This window comes from Thamnophis elegans, chromosome 13 (genome assembly GCF_009769535.1).
Source record: "Thamnophis elegans isolate rThaEle1 chromosome 13, rThaEle1.pri, whole genome shotgun sequence".
Classification (NCBI taxonomy): Eukaryota; Metazoa; Chordata; class Lepidosauria; order Squamata; family Colubridae; genus Thamnophis; species Thamnophis elegans.
Genome location: NC_045553.1, coordinates 201,705 through 219,036, shown reverse-complemented (window position 1 = coordinate 219,036; position 17,332 = coordinate 201,705). Strand labels below are relative to the sequence as shown.

The window sequence follows — 17,332 nt, the reverse complement described above, 5'->3', positions numbered from 1 at the left end:
GGAGGCGGGGATCCGTAATGGCATCCACAGAAGTGTGCCGTGACACGTGGATACATCTTGCAATGCTCTCCTCTGTCCCACTGTAGAAACGCTGGTGGAATCAGACCAGAGTGTGCACACATGTGCATGGATGAAGATACGTACTCTCCCTCCGTGGGTGTGCTTGTGCGCGTGCGTTGGAGCAAACCAGAGATGAGTGAGCGAAGAAGAATGGCGGGTAATTTATAAGAGAGAGAAGCAAATAATAATTTTCAGGTAATTAATGGGCCAGGAAAGTGTGTAAGAGATGCCAAAGCAGAAATAATTATTGGGAGTGATTAATAGGGAAGCCATCCATAATTCTGCTAGGAAACACTCCTTTCCCTCACTGGGTCCCTCCCACCAAACATCTCCGCCTTCATTGGCTAATTTGATCAAAGGACTAATTTGATTGAGATAAATTTCTAGATAAATGAGCTTCATATTTATCAGATGGAGGCCGTTTCTTCCAGAAATCAAGGGGAAAAGCTCCCTCCAGATTATTGGGACCCTCTCTGCTGTTTGGACCTCGGTTCTTAACTGCCTTCGGCCCTGAAGACCCAACACTTGGATCATCATCATTGACCCACGAGGCAAAAGTGCCTCTGAACGAATTTGAGGACAGGTTGCGTCCCGCTCCAGGCCACTGATAGGTTGCCCAGAGTCAAAGGTGCCAGCTGGCCCCCCTGGCGGCTTTTCGGACGGTCCCTGTTGGCACTTGATGATTTGAGCAGGGCTGGTTACCCTCTAAGAACATTATTTGGTATCCATTTTAAATTCATCTTTAGAACATAATGAGAGTCAATTTTGAAATTATCTGAAAATGTTTCCAGACTTGCATGCTTTTTAAAAGAAAAAAAGAAGAAATTGTTTCAAAATTGTGCATCAGCAATAAAACTTCCCGGGATAAAGTCCTCCAACGATGCCATCAAAATGACTCGACGCGACTCTCCCGTTTCCCAGCCGCCGATTCCACTTAGGCCTCCTTTGCAATCGGTACGGTGGTCTCGTCTGGGAAAGGGCCAGCTTCTGAACGCCTGCTTAATACAGTTTAATATGCAGATTAACACGACTTGAGATATCAATTTGTAAGTGGCAGCGTAAACAAAGCCTGACTCCCCGGCTTTAAAAGCTGCTGGGTGAGCAGAGGTGAGCCGAGGTAAAGGTAGCCGGGCTTTTCCGGGGGTTTTGAGGAACATCTGCTGCAAATGCCCCAAAATAACCCGGTTAGGTGAACATTCGGCTTTCAGGCTAGCAGGAGGAGCCTCCCTGCCGGCTCTGATCAGGCACGTGACCTGGATGCAAAGCAGGCTTCCGTTCCTCCTAGGCCCTTTGAGAGGGAATTGATTTTTAAAATATAGATCCTCCAGTGCGCAGCCTGCATTATGCATAGATGCTCTGAATAATGCACTGCTATCACCCGTGTTAAGGAGGGCTCCCATCTTTAAGTAGGATGTGAGTGACAGGAATAGGAAGGAAGCGGAAATCAAGGGAAAGCTGCAGGAGCCCACCAGTCCCCCAGGGAGGGAGGGAGGGAGGGAGGGAGGGAGGGAGGGAGGGAAGGAGGGAAGGAAGGAAGGAAGGAAGGGAGGGGTTGATCTCCGGAGATGTGCTGGAAGTCAAGGAGGGAAAACGTTCAACCTCCAATTGTCCTTCAAACAGGACCCCGAAGCTTCCCTGATCCACGGCTCTTTTCTCCCAGAGGAGAAAGACTCTCTTAGGGGGGAGGTCCACAACCAGCCATGAGGGTCTGTCCGAGCCGCGTCGGTCCAGGCGGTGGGTTACAGGAGAAGAGCCAAGGCCCACCACTGCAGCCTTAAGCAGAGAGGAGCTGCTCCCAGAAGGAGAAGCCCAAGGAGCCGAGATGGTTGGGTCCCCCAAGCACAGGCGCCAGGCAAGCCTCTGGGGCAGCATCCGCCCACAGTCCGGACCCCTCACCTGACTGGGGGGCCCGGACCCCTCAAGGGCCCAGGGGAGAAATGGCTCCCCTTGAAGGAGCTGCGAAGACCCAGGCAGGGCTCCTCCCTCTGAGACCCAGGAGGGGTTTGAACTCCCCCCCCCACCATCGGCGGGGCCTCCATCCTCCTCCAGCGCGGAGAGCCTTCCTTGTGTGGAAGCAGCCGCTGAGGAGAGGGGAGCCCCGCTTTCCTCCCCAGCCTCCCAGGCGGCTCTTGGCTTCCTCCGGCCCAAAGTTGCCCTGCAAACAGGCTCCCTTTCATGTCTGAACAGTTTGATTGAAAATGGGTTGAAGTACCTGGCAGAGTAATGAACCCACTTTGTTTGGCTAATCACAGCTGCCCATTTCCCACCGGCAGGCCGCCGTACGCGAAGCAGAGCTGTGTTCTGCGATCACATTAGAGTTTATTAAATTCTCATTCAAACATTAGCATATTAGGTTCCTAATCCCATTACAGCCAATTAGCCGCCCCTCCATAGATTGCCAGCCTGGGTGGGCCGGGCTTGGCAGCTCTTTCACCGGGGGGGGGGGGGGCTCCTTCGGCCGGCTTCCCTGGGGCTGCCGATTCAGAGCCAAAGGGGAAGCGAGGCCCCTCTTCCTCCGTGGAGCCCACGGGTGCAGGAGGAGCAGGCTGGAGAGCGAGGCAGTCGCTCCCGAAGGAGCCCCCTTCTTGCCTTCCCCTGGGCAGCTGTCCGGTGTTTCAAGGCTTCAACTGCCGCCCCGGGTACAGCTGGCGCTTCAGAAGAGCCAAGGCAGCTTTCCAAGGCAACCGCCGAGTCCCTGGGAGGCGTCTCTGGCTTCCCACCCAGTTGGCCTGCGCAGGAGATGGCTCGGCTCGCGGGGCTGGCTTGCTTGGGAAGCCTTCCATTTGCAGAGCTGGGGTGCCTCTCCCCCTAGCCCCACCCATCTGATGTCCCCCCCCCCCCCGTTTCATAGTGCGGGTTCTGGAAGGGAGAAAAAGTGTGTGGATGGGGCCAGGAGAGGGAGGGAGGGAGAGGGGACTTGGTCTCTCCGTTCTGTGAAGAAGGGCTGCCCACTTGGGGGCACTGATGCAACCTCAGTGATGAGTTATAGGCCTCTGCCAGGAAGGTAGCCAACTGCCCAGCCCAGCCTCGGCCAGGGGAAGATGGCTAAGAGGAAGCAGTTGGTCCTCCTTTTATGGAGAAAACACATTTTTACGTGCAAGGCCAGTTTATAGGTTAATAAGACTTTGCAATTTTTGGCTGGAAAAAAATCCACCCAAGATTAGACAAGAATGATTTATTCCAATTAACTACAAAGTAAGATCAAGCCAATTTAAGCCTATTAAAATGGAAATGTTCATTGTTTCCCATTCCAATGAATTTACACTTGATACAAACGTAAGAAATTCAGGAACTTTTGAATATTTTTTTCTGATTTGTGGCTTTAAGCAGAGCAGAGGCCTTTCCCCAAAAACTCCGACAAACAAACACCAGAGAGAACAGAAGGAACAATAATTAGTTATGTAAATAATGTGGCATTCTTGTTTATAATTAGTTCAGGAATAAAATAAAATTCACGCATGTCACAGGACTAATTTTCGTATGCAAATGAACAATCAAAATTATAAACAGTAATAATGCAGTTTGGGAGAAGGTGGCATTTCCAATTTATTAGCGGCAACGCGGGAGGAAGCAGATTCCGGCTGACTGACGGCTGGAGCCAGGGGCCAGCATGGCCGAGGGAGGCAGGGAGGGGCCAGTGGCTGCGCTTCCCTTGCAAATGGGCAGATGGAGACGCACCGCAGAAGCCCCTTTCCAAGCAGGCCTTTCCTCCCCCTCCTCCCCCCAATGCCTGGAGGAGCTGAGTCCATGCAGGACAAGGGCACAAATGGAGGGCCACCCCCCCCCACCCCCGAGGAAGTTGGTTCCTGGATCCAGGTACCCCAAGCGGGGGCCTCCTTCCCCCCTTCAGCACCTGATTCCTCTGCTCAGCCGTGAGCCCCTCCCTCCCTCCCTCCCTCCCTCCCTGGCCAGGATCCCCTTGGGGAGATGGGCAGCCCCCCTCCCCCCTTGTTGAATGGACAAGTAGAAAGTCCAGGCTGCCCAGAGGTCCACTTGGGGGTCACTTTGAGGAGCCAAGATGAAGGGAGGGGCCTATTAACTTTGCCAAGGCTCCCACCGCCACCCACCAATCTTGCCTTTTACATTTTGCCCATCACGGAGCTGCTGGAGACGTAGAGCTGGGGGCTGAGGGGGGCATCAACACATCTGCCAGGAATAAAAAAAAACCTTGCGGCTAATTAAAAAGCCCCAAAGAAGAAAAGCCGGCAGCCTGGATTTGTCAACGCACAACAAGGGACGAATCCCCTTTTCCCAGGAAGGGTGGGCTTCCTCCGCCAGAGGCCTTTCCTGGGGGGGGAAGAGCTACCCTCGGGCAGGGCTGGAAAAGGAGGGGAAGGGGGCGAGTTACACCCCAGCGCCTGGCCTGGCTAGGATGGTTCCCATTTCCCCACTCTAAAAACCGGTCCGTTGCTGAAGTGGGCCGGCTTCATCCGACCGGCTAAGCCAGAGAGTGGGGTGAAGCGGAGAGTTTGGGAAGGAGCAGCAGAGCTCGGTTCAGTCCAATGGTGCCCCCGCTTCCACCACCACCTTCCCCCCCACTGGACCGGAAGGGTTTCTGGCCAAGGAAGGGGGGAGCTGCTTCCCGCATAGCAGCCCCCTTCTGAATCCCCCCTGCTCTTCCTACAAGGAGGAAGGAGTAAAACCCCTCACCTGCTCCCAAGGAGAGCCCTCGCCTGTGGGGCAGCTTGATGGGCTGTGTCTGGATGCCTTACAGTTGCCTGATCGAAGCGCCATTAAAGTTCACCAGGCAGAATTTTGCCAAGGAGAGGTGGGGGGGGAGCGGTGAAGAAGAGCAGGGCCATGATGTGCAGAGGGCATTAGTGCCCCCCCACACACACACCGAGCATGGCAAGTTGTCTGCCTACCTCAAAGGGCACCAAGGCTCCTGGCCAATGGCAGCCACTCCCCTCTGCTGAGGAAGGCAGCAATTCCTTGCGAGGAAAGCCTCTCAGAGCAGGCGGGAGGCGGGAGAAGATTTCAGTCTTGCAATCCTCTTCCTTTGGATGCTGATGGTCTTAGGATTGCAGCCGCTTCTGCCTGGCCCCCCTCCTCCTCCCCCCTTCAGCCCCCTCCAAACCCCTGCACTGCCAGGTTTGCAGAGCATCTGTGGGTGGGTTTGGCTGCCAGCTGCAAAACCTTGGCCCTTTTGGCAGCTCCAGCAGGGCTTTTACTGGAACTGGGACTGGCCGGGCAGTGCCCCATTGGCCAGAGGGTTCATCAGTCAACTTGCTGAGTCTGATTCCTGAGATTTCAATGCTGGCAAAGCCCTGGTTGCCCAGAGGGCATAGAGGACATTGTGGGCTTAGGGCAAAGAGCTTCCCCCACCCTCGCCCACAAGTGGAGTCAGGCATGGGCACCAAGCAAGGAGGCCCTTCCGTGCCCAAAGAGCCTCTCTGACCTTCTTGGAGCGGAGAGAGCTGCAACATCCAGCAAACACCCATCCGAGGCGCCTCCGACTTGGGCCACTGGTTCGACACAGCAGCAGGGTCTGGGCAGCCGGGTTGCCCGCCGGCTTTCCTGCGGCTTCACCTGCAGCTGCCAACTTGGGCAAAGCAGCCATAGGTGGAGGCCTGGCAAGGAAACCAAGGGAACCATGGAGTCCCCCCACCCACCCACCCACCCCGAGTGGAGGAATGGCACCCTGGCTCTGACCTCCGGTGCGGAGGCAACTGCCCTGCATTTGCGGCTAAACAAACCAAGTAAATCATCCTGGCAGATAGATAATTAAATAATTATCAGCCACTTAATAACGAGGAGTGGGTGTTCAGCATTAGCATATTAGACAGTGTCTTTAAGGGCTAATTGTTGCATTACATCAGAGTTACTCATTCATTATTCCTGTCATTTCGGGTGGTAATTTGCACTTTAGAAGACAGAGACAATTTTAGCAGCAATTAGAGGCATGTCAGCTTTGGCCTAGTGAGTTACTGTCACAATTAGAAGCAGTTTCTTCTTTCTTTTCCCTTCCCTTTTCTTTTTTAAATCTGGGCATCCTCATTTGCTGGAATGTGTTTAAGGGCAGCAGCTTAGCCAGAAAGCAGGAAGACGTTCTTGGAGAGTTTCAGGCATGACGGTGCCCAGCGGACTTTCTTCCAGGCAGGGAATCCAGCCCCAGGTGCCAAAGTAGCAGAGGGCCAAAGCTGCAGCTGGCGGGGGGGGGGGGGAGGTGCCTCCAGGCCAAGGCAAAAGCGGCCACCAAGCGGCCCTTCCTGGCCCCCACCAGGCCCTTCCTGCTGCCCTCTCTCTGCCTGGGAGCAGCCAGGGCCCTGGTGGAGGGAGGGAGGCAAGGCCAGGGCTCCCCGGCTGTTTGTTTCCAGTTGGTGTCTGAAGCTGTGTGCAGCTTCTGGAAGTGGAGGTGGTGGGCGCCCCCCTCTCTGCAGCCAGCCGCCCTCGTGGTGCTGTCCGGAGGAGCAGAGGAGGGGCAAACTCCCCACCCACCCACCCACCCACTCCGCTTTCAGGGGAAGGAGGAGAAGGAGCCGCCTTAGAATTATTGGAAAGATTCAATATTTCTTTAACTACGCTAGAAAAGGGGAGAACAAAATATGTAGACCAAAGACCATGGGAAACATGCATTATAAGGGTACATAGAGTCACATAGAGTTAATTAAGCTAAAACCACAGTAAATCTGTCATTTTTGTATTAATGTGATGGTCAAATTTGGAGGAAATATAGTATTTTGTATAATAAATTGTGTCCTGTTGCAGATTTATGCTGGCATCTGCATACTTACCACAGTTTTACAATAATCATTGATCAATCAAACTTTTATGACAAAACTATAATTTTACTGCATTTTACTTAGTTTCTGAGTTTGCTTAATTCCCAGAATGAGGCCCAGTAAATCTTGTGCTTCGAGTTATAAAGTAGATAATAAGAATGCCATGTAAGATTTGCTTATATTTTAAGCTGTCTTTGCAAATGATTTATAATTAGGACAAAAATCTAAGACAAAACATTATTAAAGACAAACACCACTGTGTAAATCACTCGCCTTGGCTTAGTCTTTGGTAATCTATCTGAGAGTTTTGCCAGCGGTGGCCACAGACTTACATGTCATAAGCAGAAAATATTTACGATTGGGAAAACAGGATGCAAAACGCCGCTCTTCCCTCGGCGCCCAGGCGTTGCAAAGGCCTCTGCTGTGGCCCAGGGAGCCGGATCCCAGAGCAGGAAAAAGCAGAAACGTCTGCAGAACGAAGTCCCGCCATCCGCGGTGCTCGGAGGAACCGCTGGCTGATGCACAAAACCCCCATTAAGCCAGCCGAAGAGGAGGAGGAGGAGGATCCCCGAAGGAAGCGGGGAGGAAGGAGGGGACGGGCCGGCTCAGCTGCGGGTCGAGCTCTGCGCCAGAGCGAGCGTCCAGCTGCCCTTTTCCCAGCCGCCCGTCCTCCAACCCCAGGGAAGCGTTCAAGAAGAAGAGGTCGCCTTGGAGGACTCGGTCTTTTCGATCTCAGTTGCGGGGGGAGAAAGGCCGCTTGGATGACACGCAGCCGGATTTCAATGGACCGGAGCCCAAATAACACCCCCCCCCCCTGGAAGCTCCTCTCCCTCCGCCTCCAAAGCGCCGGCGAGACCGGGCAGCCCCAGCCGCTTCCTCCCCGCCGCCCCCCTTCCCTCCCTCCACTGGCCCTTTCCGGGCAGCCCCGCGCAGAGGCCGAGACGGCCCTTCCCCTCCTCGGGCGGCTCCTCCGGCCTCCCGACATCCCCGCGAGGGGCTAAGGGAGGCGCGCGCGGGCCCTCCCAGCCCGCTTAGGGAGGTCCTTCTTCCCCCCAGTTTGGGAGGCCAGGGAGGGGCGCCTTGCCTGCCGGCGCTGAATGCGGCGGCCTCCCGGCGGTGCCAACCTTTGATTCCAAGTGGCCGCAGAAGCCCTTGGGGGCCGCTGAAGGTTCTCCCCACCTCCCTCGGCTGGCTTGCTAAGGAATGTCAGGGAAAGTTGGTGGGAAACTCTCGGGCATCTCTGCCTTCCCCTCCGAAGCCCGGAGAACGGGGAGCATTCTGGGGGTGCAAGGGGGGGAGGGCGGACGGAAGGCCGGACCTTCCTGGCTGGGTCACCTGGAGCAATTAGGCAGCTGCTTCCTGGGTCAGACAGACCCAGCATCTGAATGTTGAAAGGGGCTGCAATTAAAGAGCCCCTTTAACCTCATTCTGGGGGGGGGGGGCAAGAGATCAGTCTGCACTTCAAAGGCGGCCCCACCCCTCCTCCCCCTCCCCCCCTCCTCCTCCTCCATGGCAGCCCCTCCCCCGTGTTGGCTCACTTGTTGGCCTTGGCGGCTGGATGGAGCCAGCCATGGTGGTCTGTCCAAAAGCAAGCTGGTCTCCAGTTTGGGGGGGAGGCTGGTTTTAAAAGACCCCCTTTCCAAAGGCAGAGAGGGAGGCAGAGAGGGAGGCAGGCCAGCTTGGAAGCTCAACTCTCTGGGCTGCTTTTAGTCGCCTGGCACCCCCCCTTCTGGCCCAAGCAGGCAAGAGAGTGAAGGGGCTGCTGGGGATTGGGGGCTCCTGGGATAAAGGCCTAGGGCCCCCGTTTTTCTCTTGCTGCAGCCCCCTTTTCTTGAGGAGCTCTTTTACAGACAACAGGGGGGCACCTTTGCCCTGGCTCCCCCCCCCAAGGGGATCCCCAATCCAAGAAGAGGCAACTCCAGAGGCCCAACTCCCCCCTTCCGTCTGCCTGCTCAAGAGGCCTGGGCTGCTGATCACAGAGGAGACCCCACCCCAATTGACTTGCCCCTCCGGCCCCCAAGGACCAGCCGCTTCCTTCATTACCAGCCCCACCACCAACAGCTGGCTGCTCCTCAGTTATTCCTGCCGCTGGAGGGGCTGCCAGGCCCTGCCCTCTCCCGCCTGGCTCCTCCCGGCCCTCCCCCCTTTTTCAGGGGGGCCAAGGCAGAGGGGGGGAGGGCTGGGAGTACAGAAATATGCAGACGAGTCCATTAACATTTTATGGGGATTTGGGGAAGGGGCCCTCCTCCTCCTCGGTGTTGACTCCAGGACGCAAATAGGTATGAAAATCCTGGCGAGGCGCTACATTGTTGCAAAAATCAAATGGCTGAACAGCCACTAATGAGGCAGACAAGAGCCGCGCTGAGCCCCCCCGAGGACTGGGAGGCGGGTGAGAGGAGGGGGGGGCTCTGCATTATTCATGCCGCCTTGTTTGAGTTTCCAATCACAGGAAATCGCGAGGAGGAGAAGCCTTCGCATTCGGCTGCTGACCGACCTTGCAGGGGAGACAGCAGGCGGGGGGCAGGGGGGGGAGCAACCTGATTCCCAATTCTGCTCCGGCCTGGAGCCCCGCAGAAAGGAAGGGCTCTGTGCCCAGCTTGTGCCCACAGATGGTCCCACCACTCTGCTTCAGCAGCAGCATGGCTTTGGGTGGGGGATGGTGGCCCAGAGGCCTGGTGGGATGGGGGGGGGCGGACAGGTTACAAGCCCCCAAGGCAGGGCCTGGATGGAGGAATCTCTTTGGAAGAGTTTGGCTGCCCTGGGAAGCCTCCTTTCCCAGAGGGATCCCAAGGAATCCTGCCCAACAGGACACCCACATTTTCTGTGTTCCCCCAATAGCAGAGAATGGCAACCAGCCCGGATCGCCTGGCTGCTGCTCCCAGGAAATCCAGCTGCCGGGAGCTTCATCCAGGCCGAAGGGCAGCTGCCTTTCCACCCTCAGAGATGCCGATGGACGGGAGGGCCTGGTCCCACCGGCCGACCGGAGGGCTTGCAGAGATGGGGCAGCCGGCCTGCGCAGGAGATTCCCACCCAGGCCCTGGGGCCGACTGCTGCCTGCCTGCCTGCCTTCCCTCTGGCTCTCTCGGCAGCTCCCGAAGGCCGAAGCGAGAGGAGCTTCCTCTGTTCCTCGTCTGGGCATCCTGAGCCCGGCATTTGCTTAAGTCGAGGGTTTAGGAATCCTTCACTTGCACGCAAGAATCAGGTCGACTGGTCCATAGGAGCAACGGACCCTGATTGGCACCTGCAAAACCCACCCTCTTGTCCATCTTCTCCAACCCCCCCCCCATGCTACCTGCCTCACGAGGCCCCCCCTCCCAACACTGCTCAGTGCTGGGGGTGCCAAGGAGCCCCAAGGTCAACTGCAAAGTCACGGGGTCTCTGGGCCTGAGCTGCTCAATGCAGCTGGAATCTCCCTCTCTCCCCCCCCCCCCCCAGTTAGCTTTGGCCGAGACGAGCCGTGCCGAGGGAGAAGGCATCTGGACACACGGCCTCCTCTTTGGCCACGGGGGAGGGGACACCCGCTCAAACGCCTCCGCAGGGCTTGGCAAGAGGCCAGCAGGCAAGGGTGTGTGTGTGTGTGTCAGGTAGCCCAGCGCAGCTGGCAGATCAGGGCCTTCTGAACCCTCCCCCCCACCTGGGGAGAAGCAGGGCGAGGCCCACCTGCCTCCTCCGTGGCTCCCCCCCCCCCCGCTTCCCATCTCCCCCCCCCTGCTATCTCCACAGAGGTGAGCCTTCCCATTTCTGCTCAACCTGCTGTATCCCTATTATTTTCACAATCATCCGGGGCTTTAATGATAGATTAAATATCAAATAGCTTAACATTTGAAAAATGACATTTATTATACGGAGTAGTAAATAGAGAGATGCGGGGAGGGGGGGTGGCTCTCGAATAGTGCCAGCTCCCCAAACGGCACCGCTTTGGTGTATTGCCTGTGATAATGTCAGTGCTAACAAGCAGATAATTGGCATCAGGGAAATAAATTTTGGCACCTTCCGCAGAGAGGAAACGGCACTGCATAATTATTGTACCTAGGAATATTCTTTATTTAACAGGCCAATTTGCATGGCAGTTCAACCTTCGCTCCCGTCACCCCGCCCTCCCCCCCCCACCCACAGAAAAGCCACAAAGGGCCTTTCGGTGGGAGGGTTTGTTTTAGCCACAGAAACAATTGTTTATCCACGAGGAGAGCCGCAATCAGTGCCCCCCCCCCCGCGCAGGAGGAAAAGCCCCTCCACTCCTGGGCAGCTCGGACAGCCCCCCCCCCACCATGAACTCAAAGGGCATGGAAACCCCTCTGGTGGGTAGACGGACCCTCCGGCTCCTCAGAAGAGACCCAGACACCCCCACCCCGCCCGGAGGAGCAGGGGGAAGGAAGCCCTCGGCTGTGGACTGGGCTTGGCTCAGGAGGGGTCTGGGAAGCTGCAGTCCCTGGAAGAAACAGCTCCAGGTCCAGCTGGTAGTTAGCTTAGGTGCCCACTGTGGGAAGCCTGATTCTGCTGCCCCCCCCATCCTCGCTACTCACCCTCTGCTCCCCTCACTTTGGGGACTGGCAGGGGGGCTCCCTTCTGCCTCGCAACTCCATCCCTCGGAGCATCGGTTTGGGCACTCGAGTTCTCAGGAGCCCGCAAAGCCCCATCCTTGGTAGGTAGGGGAGGGGTCTCCTCTGGCTGCGGTGGGGGCCTGGAGGGGCCTCTCCTCCTGGCAGAGGCAGCATCTAGTAGTTGATACTCCCTGGCTTTCCCCTTGCGTGGAAATGGGCGGCTAAACGATTTGCCTTCCCAGAGATTGCCAGCGTCTCTGGCACAGCAAATCCCTGCCTCCACCCGGCTGGCACGGGCAAGCCCTGGAGGCTGCCAGCACCAAGCATTCGCCATCTCCAGCAGGTAAGAGCCATCTGCTGCTGAGCACATTGGAAAAGGCACACACACACACACACACACACACACTCCTCCCAGGAACTGGGACCACAGAGGGAGTGGGCAGCTGGGCTGGGGTGCCAGTCAGCCACCCTTCAGCCTCATTCTGACCAGACTTTGTGCCCCCTCCTCCCCGGCCATCTCATTTGACTGAGACCAAGTGTCCTGCACCACCACCACCACCCCCCAGCTGGCCTGCCTGGAGGAAGGCGTGTTTGTGCCCCCCCCTCTGCCCCTCCCTTTGGCTGCCCTTTTCAGCTGACCTTCATGCATTCTTAGATCCCCCCCCCATTTCATCCTCCTTGCCTGCTTTTATTCCTGGAAAGGCCCCTCCCCCCTCAAGGCTGGCCCTGAGCTGCAACGTGTGCATTTATTATGTATTATGCAAATGCAAACTTGAGGGTCCCTGTGGGTCAGCTCCATCTCCACCCTCTAAGCCAGCCCCCGCCCACCCACCCTCTGGCGCCTTTGGCCTGGCTGTTTATCTGGAACCTGCCTTGGCACCCTGGGGGGCTGGGTGGGCATTTGTTGGTGGCAAATGGTGCCCTGACCTGCAGAGAAGCCTGGAGCCTTGGACAGCCCCCCAGAAGACCCCTGGAGAAGCCCTCGGGCACCCGGCTTCTGGAGCCCTCTCCCCTCCCTCCCCCCCCCATCAGAGGTAGGCGATGCTGGCTTTGTTTGGCAGGCAGGGGGGGGGAGGAGAGGGGGGGCCTCCCCGCCAGGTCAGCTCAACCCTCCCTGCCCCTAAATCCCTGCTGAGGACAGCAGGCAATTTAGACCTGAGAGCAGCAGCTAATTAAATCAATATGAGATAATGAGGAGCAATTAGAAGTCCAGCTAGGCACATCTTCTCTTGTAAATACTGTTTCTCTCCCAACGGGAATCTCTTTTTTAATAATCTGTTTGTGTTTCCTTCCCAGAGTAGTAATTCCCCAAAGAAGCAATTTGGGGAAAGTGATTTGCTGGTTGGCATAATTGCCAAGGCAATTGAGTTAGGCTTGTTTTGGGGTGCTTCTCCCCCCTGCCCCCTCCTGCCCCCTAGAGCCTGCACATGGGCCTCTCTCGCCTGCCCAGCCAGGAGGGACAAGGCTCCTGCGGTCGGGGTGCTTCCTACTTATTTATCTCTATTTATTCATCAGATTTAGTCCTCCTCAGTTCTGAGGTCCATCCCAGAAGCCAAAGCCACCCGCAGAGGCCCTGAAGGCCAGTGGGAAAGGAACCAGCCGTTTCCCTCTCAAGAAGCTCTTCCCTTCTTCACTTAGTGGCCCCCTTGGGGGGGGGAGACCATTCCCACTCCTAGCCCCTCTCTGGGGGCTGCAGCCTCCACTTGGCCGGACCAGGGCTCTTCCCGCAGGGGGCCGGCTGTCCTTGGCCGTTTGGGGGCCGTTGGGTGCCCAGGCTGCCCTTTGCCTCTCGGCCCACAGCTGCAAGAAGAGGGAGTGCCAGGCAGCCAGGCCGGGCATCGTCCCGACTGCCACAGGGTGGTGTTGCGCTCTGCCAGCTGGCCGGCTTCCCGACTGGCATCCAGAGCAGAGCCAAAGTCTCATCCTATTAAATTGCAATAAGCTTCCACATTAGGCTGAGCGCCCTGTTTATTGGCCATGAAGGGCTTCCCCGTCTCAGGACAGAGCACGACGGGTGCTCCCTCATTGGACAACGGCCCTGCTTGGCCTGGAGCCAAGGAAGGTCCGGCAGGTCAGCGCTTTCCATGTCTGGAACACGGCCTTTTGGGGACATCCGGCACATGTTTGCGTGTGGATGCATGTAGCTTAGCATGGTCTGAGCCCAACAAGGGAGTCGGAGGCTCTGAATCATCTGCTTTGCAGGAAGGGGAAGATGTCAGCAGGCCGAAAGCTTAAAATCTGGGAGGTGGGAATTGGAGGAGGGGCCAGCAATCTCGGACTTTGGCCGCTGACCCCTCTTGCTTGCCCCGGAGCCGGCCTGCCCCGTTGGGAAAGCAGCCGCTCCAGGAGACAAAATCTACAGGGGGGGGAGCGGTGACCAAAAGGGAAATGGAGTGTGTGTGTGTGTGTGTGTGTGTGCAGGCGCCACCCGCCCTGATCTAATGGGACTTATCAATTATGATCCGGGGCTGTATTTCTTGGAGGGGAGATTGTTTCACAGAGGCTGACATCTCATACAGCTTTAAATTACTCACAAGGAGGACGGAGCCATACCAGATAGCAGTAAAACCAGCCGCGATTGGCCAATGTAATTATAGTATGGAAATGATGCTGATCCTTCAAGCAGCCAGCAGACCTTGAATCAAAGGGAGGGAGGGAGGGAGGGAGGGGGAGGGGCCTCCTGCCCCCCCCCCGCTTCCCCTGGGGACCCCAGCTGGAGGGACCCAGCGTGCCCAGCCGGGTCAGTTGCAGGAGCGGCCCGAGGGGGATGCAGTGCTGGGGGTGGGGGTGGCACAGGCTCCCTGGGGGGAAGGAGGGAGAGGGCAGACTCCCCCCCCCCGCCCAAGCCCCAGCTGGACACCTCCAAAGCGGGTGAGGGCAGCACCCTGGAAATCCTCAGGACTGCTTTGAGCCCGGGTGCAGCCCCTCCCCAGCCCCTTGGTGGAAGGTCCTCCTGTGGCAGCTCCCCCTCCCCCCCCACCGTGAATTGGAAAGGCTGTTTGATTCTCTGCTGGCCCCCCCTGCCTCTCCCCCCTCCCTCCCTCCCCTCCAGCAAAGACCCTCTGAGCCAGGCAGGGAGGAGGGGGCCAGGGAGCTTCTTTAGCTGAGGAAGGATTAGAACCCAGGACTCTCCAGTCGCACCCCTCCCCCACCACACCCCACAGGAGCCCTCCCTGTTTCCAGAAAGCTTCCTTGGTTGATTTAGGTCTAGGATCTCGGCTGGTCTTTCCCAAGAAAGTCTTTGTAGTTGCTTTATTTCCAAAAGATTTTTTAAAAAAAGCTTCCCCACCTCCCTCTGTCCAGGTTTATCTCCCTTCTAAACGATTTTTCCACCCAGGGCTTTCTTGCTCCTCCCTGGAGCCCAAAAGAGACTCCCCACTTTTTCAGTTCCACCGAGAAAAGTCTCTGGGCATTTGCAGGGGATGTGGAATGGGGGCAGGGGGGGTGGGGAGAATTAACCGGGCCTGCTCCCCCCACGCTCCCCCCACCACAGACTCTGAGGAAAACGTCCCTTCCATCTGAAGCCCAAAGCTGGGACCACCAGTCCTGACCATTTCAGCTCCATCTCCCAGGGCGGACGCAGAACTGGCCTCTCTTCCAATTCCCTCTGGATTTCCCAGCAGATTTCACATTTACAAAGCGGGGAAGGATTTCCAAATTGATTAAAAAATAAATTGACAATGCTTGTATTAAAAATACCCCCTGGCTCTTTCACGGCAGAGGGATGGAAATGCAGAAACTCCACAGAGAAGGGTCCCTTGGAGGAAAGAAGGCAGGAGAGAAAAGTGGGATTGGAAAGGATTAAGATTAACTGAGACCCCCACGTGGGGAGGGAGGAAGGGGCCCAGCTCTGGACGCAAGAGGGCTCAGTCTAGTGGGGTCGCCCACGTTGAACCAAGAGGTTGGGCAGAGGCTTGATTGCCAGGCTTGGCCGTGCCCAGGAGATGCCCGGAAAGTCTTCCCCAGAGACACCTGTGCAGAGGGGCCGAGGGCTGCAGCCGGCCATTTGGTCCCTCCAGAGCCCCCCCCCACCCGAGTAGAGCTGAGAAATAAGTCAAGACACGGCTGGCAAAATCCACAAACTGGGTGCCCGTTAGAATTCCCATCTTGGCAGATGCCACCATTTTACCCTAAACAAAGGTCACAGGGCAGAGAGCCCCTCGAGGCAGACCGATGTGCATTCTGAGTCCAGGGGGCTCTGCGTGGAGTCCGTCCCACGCAGCTCCCAGAAGCATATTCTGCAAAACAAGGCAAATATACTTAAATGTGTGCTGCTTACAGTCTCCCCCCCCCCCGGCCCCTTCTGTACAGACCGTTGTCAAACACAAAGTTTGTGCTCTTCCCTTCCGTCATCGCCATCTGTGGGGGAAATCAGGCGGGGTTAAACCAAGGGGGCTTTTTTGGGGGGGGGAGGGAATGAATCGGGGAACCTTCGCTTCCCTCCCACTCAATGGGTTTTCATATATTTGAAAACATAAACAACAGAGGGGGGGGAATTTGCATTGGAGGCAGCAAGGAATGAGGGATGGGAGCAGGGGTGACGAATGGCCTCGCGGAAGAGGCAGCCCAAGTTGCCCCCTCCCTTCCCAGCAGAATACATGAGGTTTCCTCTGCTGAACCTTTCAGGCGCATCAGAGGAAGAGGCTCCCGCTCCCTTCGCCACAATGGGGAGCCTCCACTCTGGCTGCATTGCCACCATCCCATTGCAGCTTTATTGATAAGAGTCTTCATGGGAAGCTGCTCTCCTCCTGCCCTTTCAGGAGCCTCAGAATTGCTAAAGCTCAGGAGGCCGCCTTCTAGGGAGGACGGGAGGCGAGTGTGCCTTCTGCCCCAGACAGGGGCCTGGGGGGCCGTGGGAGAGCTGGTTCCCCTCACCAGGTGGGTCCGCCAAGGGCGAGCAAAGACCCTGGAACAGGAACGGAGCCAATCACCCCAATGCCAGAAATCTTCTCCCCTTCAGCAAAGTGAAGTGAGGGCGACCAGGTGAGGCTCCCTCCGGACGCACCTCAGTACTTTCCCCAACCGGCCTTGGACCCCCTGGGGGGGGGGGAAGAGCCGCCAGGCCAGCAGAACCAAAGGGGTCCCCTCCCTGCCCTCGGCCTCCCGAACGGCACTCCAGAGGGAGCATCCACTGCTCTGCAGCCGGAGAGCCCAACCCTCCCCAGGCAAGGAAGGGGCTTCACGGGAAGCTTTGGGTCAAACTGTCCCCGAGTGCCACAACACCCCCCCCCCTGCAGGATGGCCCGGGAATCCCTTCAGGGAAGGCGAGCAGGTGGGGTGGGGGATTGTCCTTCCAGGGTCCCTCATTGCAAGGAAGGAAATGGCCCAGAGGGAAGGTTGCCCCCTCCCCCCCTCCCTGGGGAACTGGTCCAGTGCAGGCGGCAGGGATGGACCAGCTTGGGCAGGGGAAGAAAAGGCTAACCTGCCCTTCGCAGGGCTCCTTGCATTTGGCAGAACAAACCGAGGAGGGGTCAGTTGTGGAAGGAGAGGAGGAGGAGGAGGAGGAGGAGGAGGCTGTTCCCCGCTTTCGAAGCAAGCCCTGCCTTCGCCTCTCTGAAGGAGACACGCCAGGAGGACGCAGCCAGAGCAAGGGCTTCAGCCTCTTATAGGGGTTCCCGGCATCTCTTGGCCACACTTGGCTTTGCCTTGGCACAGAACTAAGATAGCAGTAGACTTATATACTGCTTCATAGGCCTTTCAGGCCTCTCTAAGCGGTTTACAGAGAGTCAGCATATTTGCCCCCAACAATCCGGGTCCTCATTTTACCCACCTCGGAAGGATGGAAGGCTGAGTCAACCCTGAGCCGGTGAGATTTGAACCGCTGACCTGCTGATCTAGCAGTAGCCTGCAGTGCTGCATTTAACCACTGCGCCACCTTGGATGTAACACCCCCCCCCCAAAAAAAAGGTCTTGGAGCTTTTGCACATTTAATGTTTGTGGCTGAACAGCTCGGATTCAGATGGCTCCCATCCCCTCATAAGAGAAAGCAGGAGAGGTGACCCACTTTGT

The 17,332-nt window shown here is 57.1% G+C and overlaps 1 long non-coding RNA gene across 1 annotated transcript; it reads right to left on the bottom strand.

Annotated features, from left to right (window-relative positions):
• Positions 1-794: 794 nt before the first annotated feature.
• On the bottom strand, positions 795-7,666 carry LOC116517026. Its single transcript, XR_004256413.1, has 2 exons — positions 7,115-7,666; positions 795-1,055 (listed from the first exon to the last, which is right to left on the bottom strand). It is a non-coding gene; the product is annotated as an uncharacterized LOC116517026 (long non-coding RNA).
• Between the last annotated feature and the right edge of the window lie 9,666 nt (positions 7,667-17,332).